We start from the raw sequence: 6724 nt of genomic DNA, 5'->3' as shown, positions 1-6724 counted from the left end.
TATGTGATACGATTGCATTGGCAAATTAATTGGCATAATAAGGCGAACATATAATCACCGAATTATCAATTAAAATATTTTTCGACTATTTCATAAATCTTCTCTTCTGTTGAACAAGTCATATTAGTTTTAAGATATATCGTTCTAATATTTGGCATTTTTGATTTTATTATAATTAGAAGATGGATATTTTTTTTATTTAGACATCTCCATATTCCTATTTAGATAAATCTCATATCCAATATAATCAAATTTTTGAACTCATGAACTGTTTGACATTGCATTAAATGATTTCGATCAGCTGTTAAATCGTGTTGTAACCAGATTCATAGTGGCGCTATCGCGATCGCGATTTATCCGCGATAATACAGTAAATATCGTATCGCATTTATAGTTACCTAGCGCGCGACAGTCGCTACTTAAACCAATAGCTTTTTTTTAAAATACAAATCATTTTGTGTTTATCGCGCGATTTTGATTCGTTATTATTTTTTTTAAATTTAGCGGGTATTTTCAAAATTACTTTATTTTTGAAATGAATTCAATGACTACTTTTTTTTTTTTATCAAGATAAGATGATGATTTAAAATTAGATTTATATATTCTGTAAGAGCATGTATGCTTATACAATAAACACAAAAAATATTTAACTGCCCTCCGTTTGATGATAATGACAATACATTTGAAGATGTAATTATTTTCAATAGTCCAGCATTAATCCAACTTGTTATCGAGAATGGTAATATGTAATATCTATAAAAAAGTATATTATTTATATGGAAGAAATAAATATATCCTCTGTAGAATCTCGCAGTTCTTATAAATGTCCTAAGAGAACCTAAGAGAAAAGGTAATGCCATTGGTAATTCAAATTTATTATTTGCTTTATAAAAAAAATTTTTAAATAATGGTTTAAAAATCTACTAAAATTAGATGAATAGAAAATAAAAAAAAAATTAAAATAGACAGAATTAAAAATCAAAACCATGAATATGGCATAATGTATATATAATGCTGAAAAGGAAGAATTGGATAAATATTTAATTAAACCAGGATAATATAATCTTTTTGTAATTTTTATTGAAAAACTATTCTTTATCTTGCTAATATAAACAAATTTTTACTAACTAGACCAACGTTATAATCATAACCTCTTTCATCAGTGATATCGCCTAGCGCTTCCAACTTGATGGCGCTCATTTAAAAAATTTATTTTTTATAATTAGCAAAAAAAAAATGCCTTTAAAATTATAAGATGTAATTTTCAATCTGAAAGGAATATTTATTTTCTAATGCTGAGCAGAATTATTATTCTAAATGATTTATTAGATAGTATAATCATCATAAGTCATACATGCCCAGACAAAATGTTGAGGATTACGTGGGGTAAGTTTGGTAAAATTTATAGTATATGCCAATCAAATTTGAAATGACCCATTTTCTAATTGTAAATAAATTAATAGTTATAGTCACTAACAAATATAATACCAGATAAGATTTTGCTTAAATTAGATAACTTTAGTCCTTCTAATTGAAGTATTTTCTCAGTGTCACAATTTACTCCACAAAAAAAATTTTGGCTTGGGGGAAAAAAATAGCAGGAGCCGGCTACAAAATCAAAGGCATAATCCAATGTCAGCTGTATATTTCTTTTCTCGTAATATGAATTAACCTTTCTATTTATTAATGGCATGTTCCTTTTTTAAAAAAAAATGAATTGTCATAATACTAACGCCATCATTAAGGAAGGAAGAATAAAGGTATCCAGATAACTGACCGATTTATTTTTGACAATTTTCTAGTTTTCTTAGCCTATAAGGCTGGATTCATAGTTGGATCGGATCACACGCGATTTAACAGCTGATCGATTTCTAAAATTAATTTTTTTTTCTTTCATTAAAATCAATAAATATTAAATATTATCATGAATAGAATTAAAGATAAAATTGATATTGAAAAGAAAAATTGATACCATAAACAGATTTTCAAACAGCTGCAAAGTGGGATTGGATAGCACTATCTAAAGGAAATATATTTTCCCAAGCAGTAATTAACAGTCCTGCTTTGATAAGGGTAGACAGTTGTATCTAACTACGTTATAATTATTTACGCGGGCATAGTAGCCTTAATAAAATAATTTGTAAATATCTGAATTAATTTATTTTAAAAAAATGATATTATATGACATTTAGTTCCACTATAAAAAAAACAAACATATAAAAAAATGGTTTATATAATAAAATATGTAAAAAAAAACAAATAAAATCCATTTAAAATAATGTATTAAAAGGGGGAAGGCTAAAAATCTTTAAAATATTTGTGTAGGGAAAGAAAGAAAGAAAGAAAGAAAGAAAGAAAGAAAGAAAGAAAGAAAGAAAGAAAGAAAGAAAGAAAGAAAGAAAGAAAGAAAGAAAGAAAGAAAGAAAGAAAGAAAGAAAGAAAGAAAGAAAGAAAGAAAGAAAGAAAGAAAGAAAGAAAGAAAGAATCTTTCCTCACAAGGATTTTGCATCCTAAACATATTATTTTATTTTTAAAAATAATATTTATTTTCGTGAATGGAATAACAGATATAGAGAAATAAACCTTATGAATGTTTTGATATATTATACTTTTATCATTTATTATTAAAGCAAATATTTACTTTTTTTTAAAAAAAAAATAAAATTTATCAAAAACAAAATATTTCTTGGTAATTTGAATACGTAATATAGTAAATTTAATGTTACTTTTATTATAAATGAAATTCTCGGAAAGGAAGAAAAATAAATTGTCTATTATCTAGAGTGGAAGTTACGAAAAGTAAAAATATGGCATTTTAAATAGATTGTTTGAGGCATTTCCAAGTTTCAGTGGCCGTGATTGGAGAGATGTGTTAAATTTTTTTTTAATTAGCAAATGAGTCTATACGAGTATAGTCCCAAGCTAGAGGTATTTCTCTAGCTTACGGAGTAGATGTTACTCTATCTAAACTTTTATCGGCTAAGGTATTGAATCCTACAAATTCTATCGTTGCTTCAATGAGAGTAGTAGATAGGACCTCAAGTGAGCGCAAGATGGCGCGAATATTTGCCTTTTCGAGTATTTACCATATAGTGAATGATTTTCTTAACTATCGACCTCCTGGATCTTACATACACTGCCCATGGGTGACTATATTTGTGTTGAGAATGAAGGCAATTGAGATCCGTTGTTTATTTGGGGATATACAAGAGCCAGGAATCTTATTTATTTATCTTATCATATAATGTAAGCATTATATGAATTGATTTAATTGCAGGAAATTTGGGCAATCGTTTTTAAAAATGTGAAAAGATCCTAAATTCCATGATTTAAAAACGTATCCATGAACTCATATATCTTTGATAAGGTACGGTGTTTGTTCCCATTACGACTTATCTATTAAAATATCTAACATGTTTACATTTATCATCCTTGCATATGACTCATTCGTATAAATCAAATCAACACATCTTATCAATCATGGACGTCGAAACTTCAAATTTTACTCTTTGTCACTTAGACTCTAAGTCCTTTAGCATCGAAGCATCACTTTCTAATATAGCGATGCCAAGGAATGTTTTCTTCTCAAGCTGAGAATATCTCTTGAAATATGTAGATCTAATTGCATATCCATTCACGGATTCAAATCTCTATAATAGTTTTATTTTTTTTATATTTACATTTTATAGATTTTTTAATTATATTTTTTTAATTTTCGTTATAGTTTTTTTTTATATATTGCTATTTTATTTTAATTAGAAAAAAGTGAAAAAAATATACATAAATATCACGCGATAAAATGTCATGTCATAAAGTGTCATGTGATCATTATTTTGTAAGTTTTGTTCTTGAGAGCGTCAGAACTACTACAGTAGAATCCCGTATTACGTGGCTGAAGGCCATAAAAATTCTCACAAATTGATAAAGCCCACTTTTACCAAGATGACAGGTCAATAACGCAGTTGCACCTCCGCTTTCTTAGCAACAGAAGCAGAATACTACAACCCACCTCGTTCCTCGTAAAAAGCAGTTAATTTTTATTTTGACTCCTAACCCCAACGATATATTTCAAAGATAATTTTTTTTCAATCGATCTTTAAGTATATAATTGTAAATAAAAATGCAAAAAAAAAAAATTATATACTTAGAAAATATTAAAATAATAATTTAGACAAATTAGGGGGAGAAGAAAGCGAAAGAATTTATAATATTTTCAATATTTAAGTGATTAAATAAATTTTATTCCATTTGATTAAATAGTTAAATTATTTTAAAAAAATGATCTTTCACAGTACTATGAAATCTTGTTTTAGTTTGTTTAAATTTACCCATTACCTTTTAGGCAGTGCACGAGGGTAGTAGAAATAATTATATAAAATTGATAAATTGAAGCCAAAAAAAATTAGAAAGTAAACGATAAGGTAAGATAAACGAACAGCATTTCCAATTAGAATCATAAGTCTCATTTAACATCTGCAGAATAAAAAAGCTATAAAACCAGACTTTAGACTCTTAATGTCTCCAGGTCACGTGTAATTATTACATCCCCCTTTTTTTAAGCCATCGTATCAATATTTTGAAACTTAAACATTTCTTCAAAAACCAGGCTCAAAATTTCAAACGGTATAATTTAGAAGATATCCTCGATATCCTCTTTAACAAATTACTTTTCCGCCATTCGCTAAAAAAAACCTTCTAATCAACTATTTAAAATAATAAACAACTAAGATACTATTACTGAGTAGATGTTGCTTAAATATCGTTGCCATTGTGTCTATGCAATACTCTGAGAAGCTATGAGCACTGCGTATCTTTTTTTGATGCCATTGAATTATACATGAACATCTCGTCTAAAATCAGTAAAGTATTTCTTTGTCCTTTTTCGATTGCAATAAAACAATAATTTAATTTAATTGGTGATAATAGAACCAAATAAAAGCTGCCTTTTCTAGTACTCCATTAACCACTCATGTTTGAAATAGCATCATAGCTTTGCCTAACTAAGAATTCGAGAGGTGGATTCATGAAACTAAGTCAGCATATCATATTTCTTTAATATCAAGACCACTCGTGTTACCGATACAATATATATCTATTAATCTTTAAAACTGCTTAGGCATTTCACACTTTTTTTAATATATCTTGCTTCTAATATCATAACATTATATGTACTGTACCCATTAACTATAATTTGAAAAGTATCTGTCACATTCAATTTCTCTTTAATCTTTTTATAGCCAAATTTTTTCACATTTTCAAAAGGATTAAAAATTACACTTTTTAATCCATAGCACAAAAATTTTTAAAAATTGTAAATTAAATCTATTTGTTAAAAAAAAATTTGCAAGCAGATAAATAAAAGCTTCTACTAATAATCATGTTGTTACAATTGTATTTTAATGTAAAATAAGGTAATTTCCTACAGAATTTAGATTTTTGAAATAATAGATAGTTATAATCCTTGGTATAAAAAATATATAGAGAAGATTTGAGAACCGGAAATTTGAAGGCACAGAGAAATTGAATTAATATACAATTTGAATTTTTTTTTTAAAAAATATACAGTATAAGTAAATTAAGCGTCCTCGGCTAAAAAATAAATCCAGTCTACCTAAGACTCGGAAGACCCGCGAAGAGCTCTAGCAGGTTTTACCTTATGCATGCTGGGAATACAAGAAAGAAGAGAAGAGAAGAGAAGAGAAGAGAAGAGAAGAGAAGAGAAGAGAAGAGAAGAGAAGAGAAGAGAAGAGAGAGAGAGAAGAGAAGAGAAGAGAAGAGAAGAGAAGAGAAGATAAGATAAGAGAAGAGAAGAGAAATTAGAAAAATTAGAAAAATGACAGGTAAACTCTACACAAAAAATTTTCTTTTTTTTGTTATCCTTGATTTTTATAAATGAATGTAATTGTTTAATATTGATTCTAACCTCCTGAACCTAGGACCGAAAAAACTGTAGAATGGATATTTTATTAAATGTTTATATATCATCTCATCATGTTATTTACTCAAATGCGTTAAACGAATTATAATGTTCGCCGTGATACTTATCAGATTCGGCTGTTTGATATCTAAAGATTAGAATAAACATCTAAGAGATTTAAAATCTAGATTTGGCATATTTCATTTGAGAAATTATTCACACAATTGAATTTTTTGACTACAGGCAGTCCTTTCCATTCTAATATTGTAATAATTATACCCGAAAATAATTTGTTAGAATTTGAAGACCGATATGGAACTTCGTGTCGGGTTGTTTGAACTATTAAATTCTCCTCGCGATAAACCCTCATATCGAAATGATTTTATTATAGTTATTCTTCTAAAAAAAATGCCTTTGTTGTAACTATAAATTTATAATTCCGTAGAAAGGCCAATTTGTTTCAGTCTTTTCCCAATACCAAAATTTAAGGGACCTCTTAACACAATAAAATTCATAATTTTCATTTTTAATTTTGTTTGATATATATATATATTATATATCTAAACATTTTGAATATTCCAAAATATTAAAAAAATTTTTTAATAGCCATTATTATTAATCTTATTGATAATAACTCAGTTTGGCGTTTGAGATTTTCTAATTAGGGGTTTTTTTTTTAAAAAACCTATTTATTTTAAAATTTAAATCGAGAACCTATCATTTAGTCATGTCATGAATTTATATTTCAATCCACTAAACACCTCAAATGGTTCATAGTAAATATTTTTATATTTTAACAATTTTTAT

Source organism: Gordionus sp. m RMFG-2023, chromosome 2 (assembly GCF_954871325.1).
Source record: "Gordionus sp. m RMFG-2023 chromosome 2, tfGorSpeb1-WG-v2, whole genome shotgun sequence".
Taxonomy (NCBI): domain Eukaryota; kingdom Metazoa; phylum Nematomorpha; class Gordioida; order Chordodea; family Parachordodidae; genus Gordionus; species Gordionus sp. m RMFG-2023.
The sequence above is the reverse complement of the archived record's forward strand: the minus strand, read 5'-3'. Positions refer to the sequence as shown.